Raw genomic sequence first — 21,181 nt, 5'->3', positions numbered from 1 at the left:
GCATTCCGTCTATCTCAATGTTGGATGGTTGATATCTGAGGAAGAACTGCCCCGAGGTATGAAGGACATCTTGATGGATGATGTTCGCAAACTCCGACTGGATGCGAAAGAATTCTTGTCTGATGTCCGCGTCCTGGATTGCCGACAAGCTCGCGGCCCAATCTTTGAGATTATTTGGTAGCAGAAGGTGATGATGGTCCCTTACGATCGCCCGCATGTGATGGAGGGCGTAGTAGGCATCCTTCTGACCGCCAGGCGGCTGCTTGATGCAGCATATCGTCGTATTATGGGCAAACACGTGCTTGCCGTACTTATGAACTGCCCTGATGAAGGTGCCTCCAGATTTGGCGTAGCCAGGGAGAACATCATCAAGAACTTTCTTGATATTTGTGTAGTCTATCTTGGAGTTACAGTTCGGGTCAAAATACGTGGCCATGGAATATTTCGGGCTTAAGAGGATGAGTGTGCAATGTGTGTCACTGCACAGAACACGGAATGTTAGAAAAAAAAAGAACGATCGAAATCTAAGAAATCATATGTTACGGGGCAGTTAAGGGATGACTTACTCGGGAAAGTAAGTCACAAGGAAGTTATCCTTATGTGGGTTTGCCAGAATGACGTCTTCGAGGTGTGAACTCGTGACTTGGCGGTCCCCAGCGCTGCTCAAGAGCTTGGCACGCATGTAGAAGGGGTCGATGATCACGATGTCCGGGGTCTTGTCTCTAATGATCCGCATCTCCATACTCAGCGAAAACAGTCGAACGATGGTGTAGTGCAGTGGATGAAGGTTGAACATAGCAAAAATGTCATCAAACCGCAGGACGATCGTACCCCCGATGGCGCCATCCACAAAGCCCTTGCCCTCTAGCACCTTGGCCACGAAAACCGGGTATGCCACATCATTCTCTCTAAGACGCCGCTTCTCCAAAGAAAGAACACTGTCGTGCAGACTCCACATAGCACCGGTTGCAGCACTGAGCATATTTGTCGGTAGCATCGCCTACCCGCCACATGCACCCTCCTCGAGATATCCTTAGGTGAAGGTGGCCCGTCCTGAGCACGGATCATACTCGGTGCCGGCTGGCTCGCACCGGCGGCCTTTTTAGTCGACCGTTTCCGGCCCTTCTTCTTGATCTGCTGTAATGGGACCGAGTTCTGCTCACAGACCGCCTTCTTGAGCGTGTTGGGGCTGATAATATTTGGTACCTCCGCTATCTGAGGCTCGGTGAAGGCGGCAGCTGGAGGCGTCTCCTAAGAACTGAACGCCAGATGACGCCTGTTGCAATTGGGTTTCTCCGCCGTACCAGCTAGATCGCGGTTGTCTTGTTTGGGTTCTTGAGAAGGAGGCCCGCAGAACTTGTCACCGTACCCATGTTCGGCAAAGTACTTATCGGCGTTGGTAAATGTACCATCGTCGTTGTCGTCGTCGTCCGGATCCTGTGCCATATGCATGTCCGGGTCCTGTGCCATAGGAATGTCCGGCATGTCCGGTAGCGTTGCGGCGTTCTTGCCATGGCTTGGCGCCGGCACGACTGGTGGTCTTGTCTGTGGGGTGGTGTCCCCCACCCCCAAACGAATCTGGCTCTTCGGCCAAAGCAGGGGCCAGCTTACGCAGGCGCTGAGGGTCATCTCATCTTCTTCGTCGGCCCCAGCGGGTCGAATCGGAGGTAACAGCTCGTCGCAGCCTGGCAGCACCCGAACCACTTCAACCCTATACATTGTGGGTGGCATCGGATTACCGTGGAACACGGGGTTGCCCGGTTGAACGATTCTGCCCTTGGCGACATCGACCAACTCGCCGCCCACGAAGTGCAGGAGAGTGCAAGGAATGTTGGCGGCGCCCTGCGAAAACATGTAGGGCGTCAGGGATGCCCAGTCAAAGGCAAGGAGATGAAGTCCTCGGCCGAGAGGCTTAGTTACCGTGATGCCGTCGAGCTCGGCTAATGTCGAGGCACCGCCAATGGCGGGCGTGCAACTGATGGAGGGGCCGCTTGCTGGCGAGGTGCCGGACGGCGTACACCCGGGTGCATTAAGCTCCAATGCCGGTGTCGGAGACACCAATACCGCCGCCGCCGGAGACACCAATGGCGCCGCCGCCGTAGACACCAATACCGCCGCTGCCGGAGACACCAATGGCGCCGCCTGCGCGTTGTGTGAGTTGCTGGCCATGAAGCTGGGAATCAGGGGCGGCCCCTGTTGGCCACCCGCAATCCACGTCGTTATCCCATGAATCAAGGTAGGCATAATGCCGGTAAGCGTCGATCCTAGTTTTTGTTGCACTTGCTCTTGGACCATCTCCAGAATCCGCGCCACTTGCGCCTTGAGTGCTTCAACCCTGCGCGACTGGCTTTCCGAGCTGGTCTTTTTCTCCTTTCGCCCACCAGTGCCATAGTATGACGACCATTTTGTGGACAAGCCTTTGCCGGCCACACGACCAGCTGACATCGGCTTATTGAGCTTATCCCTGTTTTTCATTACGTTCAATGCCCTATTCAAAGGGGTGTCGAAAGGGGAGCTCTGAGACGACCCCGCGCTACTGCTTTCTTTGTCCTGCGGAAGGAACGTGAACCATTTAGAAATATTGGGGATTAATTAGAATGCAACCATATGGAGCTAATTACGCGGGGGTGTATTCCTTACCAGAACAAGCTCAAGCTCCTTGGTCTTCGAATCCGTGGTAAGCTCCTTTGTTACCGGGTCCTCCTTGTACCGGGCCCTGAGAAAGTTCCTGGTCTTCTTGTCACTGTATTTCTTGAAGTGGGGCGGTAGGCCTTGCTCGGCACGCTCCGCGTCCTCCTTGTCCCATACAGGCTCCACCACTCTGTAACTGCCGGGACCGAGTTGGTGGACCCCTATGTTCAACTGCCGCATTTCTTTCCCCCACTGACTTGATTCGGAGGTTGCGGGGCTCTCGCACTTGATCTTGAACTCCTTGTAGTCATCTTCGCTCATCAAAGGATATTTCTCCGTGATCTTCTCATAACTATCACCTTTGTCAATCATTGCCTTCACCGTGCTTTTCCAAGTAGACATGGCCGTGCTCATCGTCGTGAGGGCGGCACCGTTCACTTTATTACCCGAGAGGCGTGTGTTTGCGAACTCAGCGGGGAACTTGTATCGTTCGTGCAGCTTCGTGAAGAGGAGGCTGTGCAAATTCCCTCGGTCCTTATGCCTTAGGTTCTCGGTGTTGATCGAGGCGGTGCTCCGGAGAATGCACCCGAGCTGAATCGAGTACCCCTTGACTACGTGTTTGGGCGCCGTCGGATGCCCGTCGGAGTTCAATTCAGTAAATTCCTCCCTGACGGTGCCGAGCATGTTCGGGCGCCGGTCCTTCCGTTGCCTCTTCGGTTGGCTGCCATCTGTGCGTGCGCCGCCATCATCAGTGGTGGCATCCGCGGCGCCATCATCAGTGGTGTCATCCCCGACGCCAGTAGGGGTTGTGTAGTCAGGATCGGTGTCTTCCGCGGCGTCCTCATAGCGGTGAGGTTCTTCCTCCAACTCCTGGGACAGCTCCCAGAATTGCTTGCCGCCCGAACCGCCGGCCTCATCGTTGTGGGCCATGTTTCGCTCTAAATAGGAAAAAAGTTTGGTCAAAAAGTTGGTTATTGTCAAGGAACAAGATCATGGTCTCATCATTTAGGGTTTGTCGACACCGAGGCATCCTAAAAGCTAAGCTTTTATCATTTAGGGTTTGTCGATGCCGAGGCACCCTAAAAGCCTAAGCGTACATCATTTAGGTTGTCATCGACACGGAGGCACCCTAAAAGCCAAGGTTTCATCATTTAGGGTTTGTCGACGCCGAGGCACCCTAAATGCTAAGTTTTCATCATTTAGGGTTTATCGATGCCGAGGCACCGTAGGTTGGGCCTAATCACTTGGCACTAATCAGTTGGCTCTATTGCCACCTATGTTGGGTTTATCATCTAGGGTTTATCGATGCTGAGGAGAATTTCTAAGTTGGGCCTAATCACTTGGCTCTATTACAACCTATGGTTTAATGCAGCAAGAATAAAGGGGAAGTTGATCCTACTTAATTAAGTACTAAGATACCCTGGCCCATGCATTAATAGCAAGTACCTCAGATGTCCGATTTTTAGCAAAGTCATGCTAAAATTCACGGAAAATTTCAGCATGACCTTTGCTGAAAATAGGACATATGGAGTACCCTAATTTGCCGGAACGGAAGTTAATCGACATTCCGGCAAACTCAAGGGCCTCTCGGGGTACCTGCAAAATCATCACGACACGAAGGGCCTCTCAAGGGCCTCAAGCAGCAGCTGCGTCTCCCAGGACCCCATTTTTTGCTAAATTTCTTTGAGCAACAATCAGAGTAGAAAATTCAGCACCACAATGTGCCTCTACTTTCATATGGATGAAAAGGCCACAGACCATATGGTCCTCTGCTTGCATATGGACAAAAATCAGCTCAACTTATGTGAGCTTCCATTCCAGATCTAATAGGTCACCCAACAAAAATTATAAGTCCTCACACCATATATACTTTATCACATTATAAGTCCTCACACCATCAACTATGTAAAAATCTGAGAGTATAAGTCTGGTTACATTCACCCAAGTCCAAACGTAAAATTCTTTCCAACATAGTACAACCCACTTTGATAATTTCATAGGAATTAATATACCGAACGAAACCTGACAAGTGATATGTGTTTTAAGTATCTACAGAACTAACTAGCAGCAGGTGTGCAATGAGAAAATTCTGGAGTTATGCTATGCAATCTACAATGTAGTCTAAGGGGAACTAACTAGCAGCAGCTCATCTAGAACACATGTGAGTACTTCAATGGAAATAGCAACATCAGGAAGAAAAGAAGGAACATTGTCCCACAATAGCAACAACAGGTGTTCAATTAGTCAAGCAGCAGGAACACACAAGCAAAGCATGTGTCCATTTAGTGAAGCAGTTGGGGTGACTGTACGAATTACTCTACTGATACATGATACATGTGTCATGTGCATTGATCACTATAGCCTTGTTCTCTGACCAAACATCTTCATCTCACTACATGGACAGCGCAGTGTACTATTATGTCCATTCACAGACCAAAAAATTGCAACCAATAACAAATAAATGCCTAACAGTTCCATGGAGCTACTGGATTAAGTGAGAGCTATATGCGGTTTTTTTAAAACAAGTGAGAACTCCTACATGCTTGCCAGGCCATGAAAAAAATGAGTGATGTTTCCATAATTATTTCTTAGAGTGAATACAGTATGTTCTCCAAAACTCAGCAAACAATATGCAGATCGTTCTTAGTGTCTCTTGCTTTTCTGATAGCCAAATAGCCACTAATAATATGCCATTGGGATCATCATCGCTTCAAATCACTTGTCTGGAAACAAAGGAATGTATAAACTGAATTTGCAGAATAATAAAGACAAATATGAGTTGCTAGCTATTATGAGGCACCAGATATGTCTTTGCTTGCTGCAGTTGTGGTTCTGTGTCATTGATGTCCTAGGAGGTTTCTCAAATTTTACTACCTCAAGTGTGATGCTATTTCCTGTTTACCTATGTGTGCCACAGTTACTTTGTTACATAATTACCCTTTCATAAACTAAGCAATTAACATGAGCACATAGTTACATACTAGTATGTTTCAGACAAAAGCAAACAAATCTCCTGGAATGTGTCATGAAATTGAGTTTTAACCAACTGCCATATATAATTTTGCTATTAAGCACAGATCATTTTTGTTCAGGTTTCTTTTCCAGAAGAAGTATAAATCTGCTCCTAAACAAACAAGGCCGGCCCTGTGGCGACTTGGATAACAACTAGCTACACTGACAGAGAGGAAGACAAAATCAAAGGGGGGAGGGGAACCGGTGTAGCTCACCGAGAGGAAGATGATGGCAAGCTCGTGCGGGGCCGGGGTTGACGAGGTGACGCGGATCGACGGTGAGGCCGCAGTGGCCGGAGGTGGAAGAAGATCTCGATCCGCACGATGCAGAGTCATCGAGCTTGAACGGCTGGCCGTAGATGACGTAGAATAATACTGCAGAGCTCCTGGACTCCTTGGTGGGGTGCGGGGACGACGGTGGTCGCGGGGACGATGCGGTGACGGGGACAACCTAGTCGGGTGAAGCAGCGCGAGGGGAGAGGAAGTGGGGAGGTGCTAGGGTGTGGAGCGGGCGCGGGGGTCGCCGGAACGGGCGCGGGGGAGCCGGAGTGGTCTAGTGCGCCATTAGTAACTTCTTTTTTTCATTATTTCTTGTTGCATCTAATAATTTTTTTTTTATCAAATTTTTTATTTTCATGAGGACTAGAACAGAAGATATCATCAAATATCATCATTTTTTCATCAAAAAGTGGGGGAGGGTGCGGGGTGTCGGCGGCGGCGGTGGAGCGGGCCGGGGGAGGGTGCGGAGGGTCGGCGGCGGCGGTGGAGCGGGCCGGGGGAGTGGTGGGTCATCGGCGGCGGTGGAGCGGGGGAGGGTGCGGGGGGCCGGGTGCTCGTCGATGGCGGGTGGAGGGGGATCTAGATCGAGTGTCCTCATGAATTCAAAAAGTGCCCGTGAAATTTAAAAATATTCATGATATCAAAAAGTGCCCATGAAATACAATCGAGAAATGAAGACTACAATTTAAATACAATCGATCTTAGCTAGCTATCTGTTCACAATCTTCTTGCCCTTCTTTTTTGCAAATGGAGTTCTTCTATGGAACGGACGTCCTTTAGGTAGGGTGGTCCTGCTTCTTCTTGTGGTGTGTGCTGCTACTTCATCGTCATCGTCATGTTTGATCTTCGGGTCACCGTACTTGTCGAAGTCTTGCTCATTGTCTACTCCATCCATTCCAATGATCTTCCTTTTGCCTCTCCTCACGACAACACGACTGGGCTTTGACGGGTCGGTAATGAAGAAGCATTGGTCCACTTGGGAAGCCAGTACCCATGGCTCATTTTTCGCGGTGACGTTTGCGCCCGCGGTGTTGGATTTGCCTTCGGGTATAACCATGGTGGTGAAATACCGGTCTTCTTTTAGGACGCTCTTGGCCCATCTGACACGGAACATCGGGACCTTCTCTCCAGCGTAGCTTAGCTCCCAGATCTCCTCGATCCTTCCGTAGTATCTGTCCTTGTCGTTACCGGTGTAGGATTCCACCATTACCCCGGAGTTCTGATAACCATCGCTCTTCATGTCCTTGTCCTCGGTGTAGAATGTGTAGCCGTTGATATCGTACGCCTCATAGGTCATCGGGTTGTGCTCGGTGCCCTGTGACAAGGAGAATATGAGTTGTTCTTCCGTGGAAGAATCCTCATGTAAAGGGTACGACAGAAGCTTCTGCTTGAACCAACACGTGAAACATGAGTTGTGCTCTTTGATTATATCTCCGTCCGTCCTCTGTTGGCCTCGGTCATTGTACGTCTTCTCAATAAAGATTCTGTGCTCTACCACCCAAGGATCGACCACATCTATGTGTTGTAGCGCGACTAGGTTTGCTCTTTCAAAGTCGGCGAGTCGACCCTCGAAGTCGACATGCATTTCGCGGCGACCCTCACGGTGACCCCATCCAGCGAGCCTGCCGAGGTGCCTGTTGACGGGCAGACCAACGGGGTTCTCGATTCCTAGATAATTCGTGCAGTAGGAGATGCACTCTTCGGTCAGAAAGCCCCTGGCTATACTTCCCTCTGGACGTGACATGTTGCGAATGTATCCTTTGATGACACCATTCATCCTTTCGAACGGCATCATGCTGTGCAGGAACGTCGGCCCGAGTTGGATGATATCCTCCACGATATGGACCAGCAGATGCACCATAACATCGAAGAATGCGGGCGGGAAGTACATCTCAAGCTCGCATAGTATCACCATGATCTCTTCCTGTAGCCTTCTGAGTTGCCTCACGCCAATCGACTTCCGAGAGATGACGTCAAAAAAGTTGCATAGGCCAAATAGCATTTCATGGACGTGTGCGTCCATGATCCCACGGATTGCAACTGGAAGTATCTGCGTCATCAGCACGTGACAGTCGTGAGACTTCATCCCGCTGAACTTCTGCTTCGCTGGGTCTAGGTATCTACTTATCTTCCCCGCGTAACCGTAAGGAAGTTTTACTCCTATGAGGCAGGTGAAAAACTGCTCGATCTCCTCCTGACTTAGAGTGAAGCACGCGGGAGGGTAGTCACTTCCGGTCTTCTTGGCCTTTTTGCCTTTGCGATGAGTTTTTGTGTCCTGCTTCACCTCATCATCATCATCATCATCATCATCATTAGCGTGAAGCTCTTGCCTGATGCCCATTGATTTCAAGTCTGCCCTTGCTTTCGGCGCATCTTTGGTCCTCTCTGGCATGTTGAGCAGGGTACCAAGCAGACTCTCACACACGTTCTTCGTGATATGCATGGCATCAAGGCTGTGAGGCACACGGTGGATCTTCCAGTACGGCAAGTCCTAGAAAACAGACCTCGTTTTCCATACCTTCAGCAGCGGCTCTGGTGCCTTTCGCTTCTTTCCCGGCTCTGGCGCCTTTTGCTTCTTTCCCGGCAGTGGGCAATCTTTCCAATTTTTCAACAGCTCGTCTATTTCCTTGCCGCTCCTCGTACGCGGGCGTTTTCGGGGTTCGGTTTCACCATCGAACAGATCCTTGCGTTTCCTCCATGGGTCATCGTCGCGAAGCCACCTTTGATGTCCCATGAACACGGTTTTTGAAGATCCGGGATCTCTATCTAGCTGGCGATATGTTGTGTAATCCATGCACCTTACGCATCCAAAAAAACCGTGGACTACCTGCCCCGCGAGATATCCGTAACCGAGATAGTCATGCACCGTCGTGAGCAGTGCGGCTCTCATAGGGAAATATTCTTTCTCTGCGGCGTCCCACGTATTGGCTGGCGTTTTCCACAGCATGTCTAGCTCCTCTTTCAGCAGCCCCAGATACAGATTGATGTCGTTCCCTGGTTGTTTCGGCCCTTCAATTAGCATACTCATGTGAATGTACTTCCTCTTCATGCACAACCAGGGGGGAAGGTTGTACATCCACACAAACACAGGCCATGTGCTATGTGTGCTTCTCTGGCTGCCAAACGGATTGACTCCATCGGTGCTCGCGCCCAGCACGATGTTCCTTGGATCCTTCCCAAATTCCGGGTATTCGAAGTTCAACGCTTGCCACTGGCTCGCATCCTTAGGGTGACTCAGCATCTTGTCTTTTTATTTATCTCCGGATCATTTCCATCATCTTCCCGCTTCTTCTCCTCCCTATCCGCGTGCCAACGCAAGAGCTTTGCTACCTTAGGGTCCGCGAAATACCGCTGCAGACGAGGAGTGATCGGAAAGTACCACACCGATTTTCGAGGAGCTTTCTTCCTCTTCTTGTATCGAGTGACGCCGCACACCGGACATATGGTAGACTCCGCATGCTTGTCCCGATAAATGATGCAATTGTTCATGCACACATGGTATTTCACGTGCGGTAAATCCAGAGGACAGACGATTTTCTTCGCCTCCTCGAAACTGGTCGGGCACTTGTTCCCCTTGGGAAGACGTTCGTGCCAGAATGACATGTTCTCGTCGAAGCATGCGTCGGTCATTTTGTGTTTTACCTTCATCTCCAGAGCCATGAGCGTTACTTTCAGGCGGGTATCCTCGGGTCTGCATCCTTCATACAATGGAGTAACCGCGTCTATCTCCAGTTGATCCAGCTTGGCTTTCTCTCGGGCGGCAGCTCTTGCGTTATCCGTCTGCTTGAGAAGCAGCTCTTGAATATGAGGGTCCCGCACCCAGCCTCCATCGTTGTCTGCTCCGGCATCTTCATCTTCATGATCATGCCCTTCGTCTTGATCTTCCTCATCATCATGTATGACATCTTCTACATGATGACTGTGTACAGCATCACCGTCGTGATCATGTCCTGGATATTCTTCGTCTTCTCGCCCGCCCTCGCCGCGGTGGTACTTGTCTTGTTGCCCTTCCTCATTTCTTACCCGGCCCCCATGGACGACTTCATAGTCATCTTCATCACCTTGCCACCGATAGCCATCCATGAAACCACGCATGAGCAGGTGGTCCCGCACCTGCCCGGAATCCGGGTCCGCAATAAGGCTCTGTTGGGGAACATAGCACAAATTCAAAATTTTAACACGTGTCACCAAGATCAATCTATGGAGTCATCTAGCAACGAGGGAGGAGTGGATCTACATACCCTTGTAGATCGTGCGCGGAAGCGTTCAAGAGAACGGGGTTGATGGAGTCGTACTCGTCGTGATTCAAATCACCGATGATCCTAGCACCGAACGGACGACACCTCCGCGTTCAACACACGTACGGAATGAAGACGTCTCCCATGCCTTGATCCAGCAAGGAGGAGGGAGAGGTTGATGGAGATCCAACAGCACGACGGCGTGGTGGAAGTAGCGGGATTCCAACAGGGCTTCGTTAAGCGCTGCGGGAGGAGGAAGATGTGTCACGGGAGGGAGAGGGAGGCGCCAGGCCTTAGATTGGTTTGCTCCTCCTTTTCCCCACTATATATAGGGCCAAGGGAGAGGGGGAGGCGCAGCCCTTGCCCCTTCCTCCAAGGAAGGGTGCGGCCAAGGGTGGGGAGGAGTCCATCCTCCCCAAGGCACCTCGGAGGTGCCTTCCCCTTTTAGGACTCTCCTCTTTTTCCCATCTCTTGGCGCATGGGCCTCTTGGGGATGGTGCCCTTGGCCCATATAGGCCAAGGCACTCCCCCTACAGCCCATGTGGCCCCCCGGGGCAAGTGGCCCCACCCGGTGGACCCCCGGGACCCTTCCGGTGGTCCCGGTACAATACCGATGACCCCGAAACTTGTCCCGATGGCCGAAATAGCACTTCCTATATATAATTCTTTACCTCCGGACCATTCCGGAACTCCTCGTGACGTCCGGGATCTCATCCGGGACTCCGAACAACTTTCGGGTTACCGCATACTAATATCTCTACAACCCTAGCGTCACCGAACCTTAAGTGTGTAGACCCTACGGGTTCGGGAGACAGGTAGACATGACCGAGATGACTCTCCGGTCAATAACCAACAGCGGGATCTGGATACCCATGATGGATCCCACATGTTCCACGATGATCTCATCGGATGAACCACGATGTCAAGGACTTAATCAATCCCATATACAATTCCCTTTGTCTAGCGGTATGTTACTTGCCCGAGATTCGATCGTCGGAATCCAATACCTAGTTCAATCTCGTTACCGGCAAGTCTCTTTACTCATTTCGTAACACATCATCCCGTGATCAACTCCTTGGTCACATTGCGCATATGATGATGTCCTACCGAGTGGGCCCAGAGATACCTCTCCGCTTACACGGTGTGACAAATCCCAGTCTCGATTCGTGCCAACCCAACAGACACTTTCGGAGATACCTGTAATGCACCTTTATAGTCACCCAGTTACGTTGTGACGTTTGATACACCCAAAGCACTCCTACGGTATCCGGGAGTTGCACAATCTCATGGTCTAAGGAAATGATACTTGACATTAGAAAAGCTATAGCATATGAACTACACGATCTAGTGCTATGCTTAGGATTGGGTCTTGTCCATCACATGATTCTCCTAATGATGTGATCCCGTTATCAACGACATCCAATGTCCATGGTCAGGAAACCGTAACCATCTATTGATCAACGAGCTAGTCAACTAGAGGCTTACTAGGGACATGGTGTTGTCTATGTATCCACACATGTATCTGAGTTTCCTATCAATACAATTATAGCATGGATAATAAACGATTATCATGAACAAGGAAATATAATAATAATCAATTTATTATTGCCTCTAGGGCATATTTCCAACAGGCTCTTCAGCTTGCATCTTTGACACGGACATCTTATCTCCGTCTCGTTCTTTTGAAGCATCTCGGCCTTCGCGGAGCTCAAAAACCTATTCACGATGCCTTCGGTCATCGTGCGGACCATGTTCGCCTGCGGGGTAGAGCAAAACGATATTTTAGAACCAAGAAAAAAATTTGGCATGACCTTCCCTAAAAATAGGACCAAAAAGCATGCATAGTGCCAAAATTCTCGCCGAAACGGGAATGAATCAACATTCCGGCAAAATATTGGCAACTATCGCATTTCAAATACCGGTACCTGCAGACACAAACATATATGCAACACCACAAACACATGCAACACCACAAACATACATAGATCTAGCTAGGCCACAAAAAGTGCATGTGCACGTTTTTGGAGTGAGCTAGGGAGAAAAAAAGTAGATCTACATCATGAAGATAGCTTCCCCCTTACTTACCTATCAAAAAAAAGGTAATTTCACAACTTAATTTTGATGAATCTATGGTGGAAATGAGGTGAGGAGGAGGCAGCCGAAAGCTTGGAGAAGGAGGTGGAGGGAATGAAGTGGGGAAAGAATAAAAAAAATTCAGTACTGGCGCACTCCATGTCTGGTGCGCCATTACTAGTTAGAACTAGTAATGGCGCACTTCGGTAGGATGCGCCATTAGTATCTGTGTAAAAAAAATTATCACTAGTGGCGCACCTATTTTCTGGTGCGCCATTAGTGTCTTCCACACTAATGGCGCATAACCAACTGGTGTGCCATTAGTATATAGTAGTGGCGCACTACTTCCCTGGTGCGCCATTAGTGTCAATCCTATCTATAGCCCTTTTCCTAGTAGTGACAGCATGGCATACTTTATAGAACCTATGGCTGAGGCATAGGGAATGACTTTCATTCTCTCTCTATCTTCTGTCGTGGTCGGGTTTTGAGTATTACTCAACTTCACACCTTGTAACACAGGCAAGAACTCCTTCTTTAACTGTTCCATTTTGAACTACTTCAAAATCTTGTCAAGGTATGTACTCATTGAAAAACTTATCAAGCATCTTGATCTATCTCTATAGATCTTGATGCTCAATATGTAAGCAGATTCACCAAGGTCTTTCTTTGAAAAACTCCTTTCAAACATTCCTTTATGCTTTGCAGAATAATTCTACATTTTCTCCGATCAACAATATGTCATTCACATATACTTATCAGAAATGATGTAGTGCTCCCACTCACTTTCTTGTAAATACAGGCTTCACCGCAAGTCTGTATAAAACTATATGCTTTGATCAACTTATCAAAGCGTATATTCCAACTCCGAGATGCTTGCACCAGTCCATAGATGGATCGCTGGGGCTTGCATATTTTGTTAGTACCTTTAGGATTGATAAAACCTTCTGGTTGCATCATATACAACTCTTCTTTAATAAATCCATTAAGGAATGTAGTTTTGTTTATCCATTTGCCAGATTTCATAAAATGTGGCAATTGCTAACATGATTCGGACAGACTTAAGCATAGATACGAGTGAGAAACTCTCATCGTAGTCAACACCTTGAACTTGTCAAAAACCTTTTTGCGACAATTCTAGCTTTGTAGATAGTAACACTACTATCAGCGTCCGTCTTCCTCTTGAAGATCCATTTAATCTCAATGGCTCGCCTATCATTGGGCAAGTCAATCAAAGTCCATACTTTGTTCTCATACATGGATCTTATCTCAGATTTCATGGCCTCAAGCCATTTCACGGAATCTGGGCTCATCATCGCTTCCTCATAGTTCATAGGTTCGTCATCGTCAAGTAACATGACCTCTAGAACAGGATTACCGTACCACTCGGGTGCGGATCTCACTCTGGTTTACCTACGAGGTTCGGTAGTAACTTGATTTGAAGTTACATGATCATGATCATTAGCTTCCTCACTAATTGGTGTAGTAGTCACAGGAATAGATTTCTGTGATGAACTACTTTCCAATAAGGGAGTAGGTACAGTTACCTCATCAAGTTCTACTTTCCTCCCACTCACTTCTTTCGAGAGAAACCCCTTCTCTATAAAGGATCCATTCTCGGCAATGAATATCTTGCTTTCGGATCTATGATAGAAGGTGTACCCAACATTTTCTTTTGGGTATCCTATGAAGACACACTTCTCCGATTTGGGTTTGAGCTTATCAGGTTGAAACTTTTGCACATAAGCATTGCAACCTCAAACTTTAAGAAACGACAGCTTAGGTTTCTAGCCAAACCATAGTTCATACGGTGTCATATCAACGGATTTAGATGATGCCCTATTTAACGTGAATGTAGCTGTCTCTAATGCATAACCCCAAAACGATAGTGGTAAATCGATAAGAGATATCATAGATCGCACCATATCTAATAAAGTACGGTTACGACGTTCGGACACACCAGTACATTATGGTGTTCCAGGTGGCGTGAGTAGTGAAACTATTTCACATTGTTTTCAAATGAAGACCAAACTCGTAACTCAAATATTCTTCTCCGTGATCAGATCGTAGAAACTTTATTTTCTTGTCACAATGATTTTCCACTTCACTCTGAAATTCATTGAACTTTTCAAATATTTCAGACTTGTGTTTCATCAAGTAGATATACTCATATCTGCTCAAATCATGTGTGAAGATCAGAAAATAATGATACCTGTCGCGAGCCTCAATATTCATCGGACCACATACATCAGTATGTATGATTTCCAACAAATCTGTTGCTCGCTCCATTGTTCCGGAGAACGGAGTCTTAGTCATCTTGCCCATGAGGCATGGTTCGCAAGCATTAACTGATTCATAATCAAGTGATTCCAAAAGCCCATCAGCATGGATTTTCTTCATGCGCTTCACACCAATATGACCTAAACGGCAGTGCCACAAATAAGTTGCACTATCATTATTAACTTTGCATCTTTTGGCTTCAATATTATAAAAATGTGTATCACCACGATCGAGATCCAACAAACCATTTTCATTGGGTGTATGACCATAGAAGGTTTTATTCATGTAAACAGAACAACAATTAATCTCTAACTTACATGAATAACCATATTGCAATAAACATGATCCAATCATATTCATGCTCAACGCAAATACTAAATAACATTTATTTTAGGTTTAACACTAATCCTGAAAGTATAGGGAGTGTGCGATGATGATCCTATCAATCTTGGAACTGCTTCCAACACACATCGTCACCTCGCCCTTTACTAGTTTTTGTTTATTCTACAACTCCCGTTTCGAGTTACTATTCTTAGGAACTGAACTAGTATCAAATACTGAGGGGTTGCTACAAACATTAGTAAAGTACACATCAATAACATGTATCTCAAATATACCTATGTTCATTTTGCCATCCTTCTTATCCGCCAATTACTTGGGGTAGTTCCGCTTCCAATGACCAGTCCCTTTGCAGTAGAAGCACTCAGTTTCAGGCTTAGGTCCAGACTTGGGTTTTTTCACTTGAGCAGCAACTTGTTTGCCGTTCTTCTTGAAGTTCCCCTTTCTTCCCTTTGTCCCTTTACTTGAAACTAGTGGTTTTGTTTACCATCAACACTTTATGCTTTTCTTGATTTCTACCTTCATCGATTTCAGCATCAGGAAGAGCTTGGGAATCGTTTTCATTATCCCTTGCATATTATAGTTCATCACGAAGTTCTACTAACTTGGTGATGGTGACTAGAGAATTATGTCAATCACTATTTTATGTGGAAGATTAACTCCCACTTGATTCAAGCGATTGTAGTACCCAGACAATCTGAGCACATGCTCACTGCTTGAGCTATTCTCCTCAATCTTTTAGCTATAGAACTTGTTGGAGACTTCATATCTCTCAACTCGGGTATTTGCTTGAAATATTAACTTCAACTCCTGGAACATCTCATATTGTCCATGACATTCAAAACGTCTTTGAATTCCCGATTCTAAGCCGTTTAAGCATGGTGCACTAAACTATCAAGTAGTCATCATATTGAGCTAGCCAAACATTCATAACATCTGCATCTGCTCCTGCAATAGGTTTGTCACCTATCGGTGCATCAAGGACATAATTCTTCTGTGCAGCAATGAGGATAAACCTCAGATCACGGATCCAATCTGCATCATTGCTACTAACATCTTTCAACTTAGTTTTCTCTAGGAACATATCAAAAATAAAACATGGGAGCTAAAAGCGAGCTATTGATCTACAACATAGATATGCTAATACTACCGGGACTAAGTTCATGATAAATTTAAGTTCAATTAATCATATTACTTAAGAACTCCCACTTAGATAGACATCCCTCTAATCCTCTAAGTGATCACGTGATCCATATCAACTAAACCATGACCGATCATCACGTTAGATGGAGTAGTTTCAATGGTGAACATCACTATGTTGATCATATCTACTATATGATTCACGCTCGACCTTTCGGTCTTAGTGTTCCGAGGCCATATCTATTATATGCCAGGCTCGTCAAGTTTAACCTGAGTATTCCGCGTGTGCAACTGTTTTGCACCCGTTGTATTTGAACGTAGAGCTTATCACACCCGATCATCACGTGGTGTCTCAGCATGGAGAACTTTCGCAACGGTGCATACTCAGGGAGAACACTTGTACCTTCATAATTAGTGAGAGATCATCTTATAAAGCTACCGTCGATCTAAGCAAAATAAGATGTATAAAAGATAAACATCACATGCAATCAAAATATGTGACATGATATGGCCATCATCATCTTGTGCCTTTGATCTCCATCTCCAAAGCATCGTTATGATTTCCATCATCACCGGCATGACACCATGATCTCCATCATCTTGATTTATATCAATGTGTCGTCACATGGTCGTCTCGCCAACTATTTGCTCTTGCAACTATTGCTATCGCATAGCGATAAAGTAAAGCAATTATTTGGCGCTTGCATCTTATGCAATAAAGAGACAACCATAAGGCTTCTGCCAGTTGCCAATAACTTCAGCAAAACATGATCATCTTATACAACAACTTATATCTCATCACGTTTTGACCATATCACATCACAACATGCCCTGCAAAAACAAGTTAGATGTCTTCTACTTTGTTGTTGCAAGTTTTACGTGGCTGCTATGGGCTGAGAAAGAACCGTTCTTACCTACGCATCAAAACCACAACGATAGTTTGTCAAGTTAGTGCTATTTTAACCTTCTCAAGGACCGGGCGTAGCCACACTCGGTTCAACTAAAGTTGGAGAAACTGACACCCGCTAGTCACCTGTGTGCATAGCACGGCGGTAAAACCAGTCTCGCGTAAGCGTACGCATAATGTCGGTCCGGGCCGCTTCATCCAACAATACCGCTGAACCAAAGTGTGACATGTTGGTAAGCAGTATGACTTATATCGCCCACAACTCACTTGTGTTCTACTCGTGCATATTACATCAACGCAAAAAACCTGGCTCGGATGCCACTATTGGGGGAACGTAGTAATTTCAAAAAAATTCCTACGCACACGCAAGATCGTGGTGATGCATAGCAACGAGAGGGGAGAGTGTTGTCCACGTACCCTCGTAGACCGAAAGTGGAAGCGTTAGCACAACGCGGTTGATATAGTCGTACGTCTTCACGATCCGACCGATCAAGTACCGAACGCACGGCACCTCCGAGTTCTGCACATGTTCAACTCGATGACGTCCCTCGAACTCTGATCCAGCCGAGTGTTGAGGGAGAGTTTTGTCAGCACGACGGCGTGGTGACGATGATGATGTTCTACCGACGCAGGGCTTCGCCTAAGCACCGCTACGATATGATCGAGGTGGATTATGGTGGAGGGGGGCACCGCACACGGCTAAGAGATCAAGAGATCAATTGTTGTGTCTTTGGGGTGCCCCTGCCCCCGTATATAAAGGAGTGGAGGAGGGGGAGGGCCGGCCCTCTCTATGGCGCACCCTAGGGGAGTCCTACTCCCACCGGGAGTAGGATTCCCCTTTTCCTAGTAGAACTAGGAGCCCTTCCAAGTAGTAGGAGTAGGAAGGAAGGAAAGGGAAGGGAAAAGGAGAAGGAAGGAAGGGGCGCCCCCCTCCCTAGTCCAATTCGGACCAGCCCATGGGGAGGGGTGTGGCCACCCTTTGAGGCCTTTCTCTCCTTTCCCGTATGGCCCAATAAGGCCCAATACGAATTCCCGTAACTCCCCGGTACTCCCGAAAATACCCGAATCACTCGGAACCTTTCCGATGTCCGAATATAGTCGTCCATTATATCGATCTTTACGTCTCGACCATTTTGAGACTCCACGTCATGTCCCCGATCTCATCCGGGACTCCAAACTCCTTTGGTACATCAAAACACATAAACTCATAATATATCCATCATCGAACTTTAAGCGTGCGGACCCTACAGGTTCGACAACTATGTAGACATGACCGAGACACGTCTGCGGTCAATAACCAATAGCGGAACCTGGATGCTCATATTGGCTCCTACATATTGTACGAAGATCTTTATCGGTCAAACCGCATAACAACATATGTTGTTCCCTTTGTCATCGGTATGTCACTTGCCTGAGATTCGATCGTCGGTATCTCAATACCTAGTTCAATCTCGTTACCGGCAAGTCTCTTTACTCGTTCCGTAATACATCATCTCGCAACTAACTCTTTAGTTACAATGCTTGCAAGGCTTATAGTGATGTGCATTACTGAGTGGGCCCAGAGATACCTCTCCGACAATCCGAGTGACAAATCCTAATCTCGAAATACGCCAACCCAACAAGTACCTTCGGAGACACCTGTAGAGCACCTTTATAATCACCCAGTTACGTTGTGACGTTTGGTAGCACACAAAGTGTTCCTCCGGTAAACGGGAGTTGCATAATCTCATAGTCATAGGAACATGTATAAGTCATGAAGAAAGCAATAGCAACAAACTAAACGATCAAGTGCTATGCTAACGGAATGGGTCAAGTCAATCACATCATTCTCTAATGACGTGACCCCGTTAATCAAATGACAACTCATGTCTATGGCTAGGAAACTTAACCATCTTTGATTCAACGAGCTAGTCAAGTAGAGGCATACTAGTGACATACTATTTGTCTATGTATTCACACATGTATTATGTTTCCGGTTAATACAATTCTAGCATGAATAATAAACATTTATCATGATATAGGGAAATAAATAATAACTTTATTATTGCCTCTAGGGCATATTTCCTTCACACTTCTACGACAACACATGTATGACTATCTTGATTCTATCATAACATCGTCATGGATGTACATGCATGACAGAAAATGTGACCTACTGTGAAAAACACGTATCATCATGGAGGTGTATTTTTTTGTAGTGCATGTGAATGACCAATTCCTGTCATCTCTCTAAATATATATAAGTGAAGAAAGAGAGTTTAATTATTTCTATAAAAGATATGCCCATGCTCTAACAAATATAAGTGAAGCAAAAGAGCATTCTACAAATGGTGGTTTTCTAAGTTAAGAGAAACAGGCAATCCAAACTTCAAATGATATAAGTGAAGCACATGAAGCATTCTATAAAGCCATAGTCAAAAAAATATAAGTGAAGTGCAAAGAGCATTCTATAAATCAACCATGGAGTATCTCATACCAGCATGGTGCATCAAATAAAAGTGAAAACTAAATGCAAAAGACGCTCCAAGATTTGCACAAATCGCATGAATGAAACGAATCCGAAAACATACTGATACTTGTTGAAGAAAGATGGGATGCCTTCCGGGGCATCCCCAAGCTTAGACGCTTGAGTCTCCTTGAATATTTACTTGGAGTGCCTTGGGCAACCCCAAGCTTGAGCTCTTGCCTCTCCTCCTTCTCCTCACATTGAGACCTCCTCGATCTTCGAACACTTCATCCACACAAAACTCAACAGAAAGCTCGATAAGATCCGTTAGTATAATAAAGCAAATCACCACTCTAATTACTGTTGCAAACCAATTCATATTTTTTTTGCATTGTGGATACTGTAATATAACTTTTCCATAGCTTAATCCTCTAATAGAAATCGAAAGTTTCATCAAAACAAGCAAACAATGCATCAAAAACAGAATATGTCTTAAACAGGACAGTCTGTAGTCATCTGAACATTAACCATACTTTTGTTACTCGAAAAATTCTGAACAAATTAGTAAAAATAAACAATTTGTATAAAAATACAGTTCAAAAGGTTTCGGAACCGTTTGACGTTCCAGTAAGAAATGTAAAATCGCGCACTACAGCCAAAGTTTCTATTTTGCACCGCACAAACCAACAAGCAATGTAAACATCCTAAAGGCAAATCTTGGCACATTATTTTTATTTTTAAACTTTATAAAAGCACATAACAGAAATAAATGACTCTCTAAAACTTCCGGTTGTCTCCCTGGCAGCGCTTTCTTTAAAGCCATTAAGCTAGGCATATAGTGTTCAAGTAATGGATCCACCCGGATCCCAAGGTATATCAAAGCCAATTTTAATTAACAATGATTTGTGATTTAGTAGTGAGCACAAAGTAACATATATCATGAAACAACAATGTCTAACTCTCTTCATATGCATCGGCAAGTCATGAAAGAACAATTCATGCACACATAGTAAAGGCCAATGCATAGTATAAACAGTTTCTTGCAATTTTATCGTGTGGGAAACATAGAGAGGTGGAGATATAGTTCCTCTCTCATAATAATTGCAAGTAGGATTAGCAAGCAGATGCATATTATATCTATCAAAATCATCATGTGTAGTAGTAAAACACAACCCATCAATATAGTCCTTAATAAGGGCAAACTTCTCCGATATAGTGTAGTCGGGAGAATTCAAAAAGATAATAGGACTATCATGCGTGAGTGCAATAGCAACAATTTCATGTTTAATATAAGGAACTATAGCAAGTTCATCTCCACAAGCATAATTCATATTGGCATCTTGGCCACAAGCATAGCAAGCATCATCAAAAAGGGATATTTCAAACGATTCAACGTGATCATAGCAATTATCATGGCATTCATCCTTCGGTAAGAACGAAGGGAAATTAAACAATGTATGAGTTGAAGAGTTACTCTCATTAGAAGGTGGGCACGGGTAGCTAATCCGCTCTTCCTCCTTTTGTTCTTCGTTGTCCTCATCATCTTTTTCATCCAATGAGCTCACAGTTTCATCAATTTCTTCTTCCATAGACTCCTACAAAATATTAGTCTCTTCTTGGATAGCGGAGACTCTCTCAATAAAATCATCAATATCAGAATTGAATTCATAATTTTCATAGCAATATTTAAGGATAGCTAAATTTTCAGGTCTATAAACTCAATCATCAAAATCTTCAAACTCTTTAAACAAAGATTCAATTTCACAAGCACCCTTAAAAGGAAAAAATTCTTCTATTCATTCCACACCATAGTAATCATATATACCATTAGCATAAGAAG

The sequence above is a fragment of the Triticum urartu genome, chromosome 1 (genome assembly GCF_003073215.2).
Source record: "Triticum urartu cultivar G1812 chromosome 1, Tu2.1, whole genome shotgun sequence".
Taxonomy (NCBI): Eukaryota; Viridiplantae; Streptophyta; class Magnoliopsida; order Poales; family Poaceae; genus Triticum; species Triticum urartu.
Note: the sequence above shows the minus strand (reverse complement) of the source record.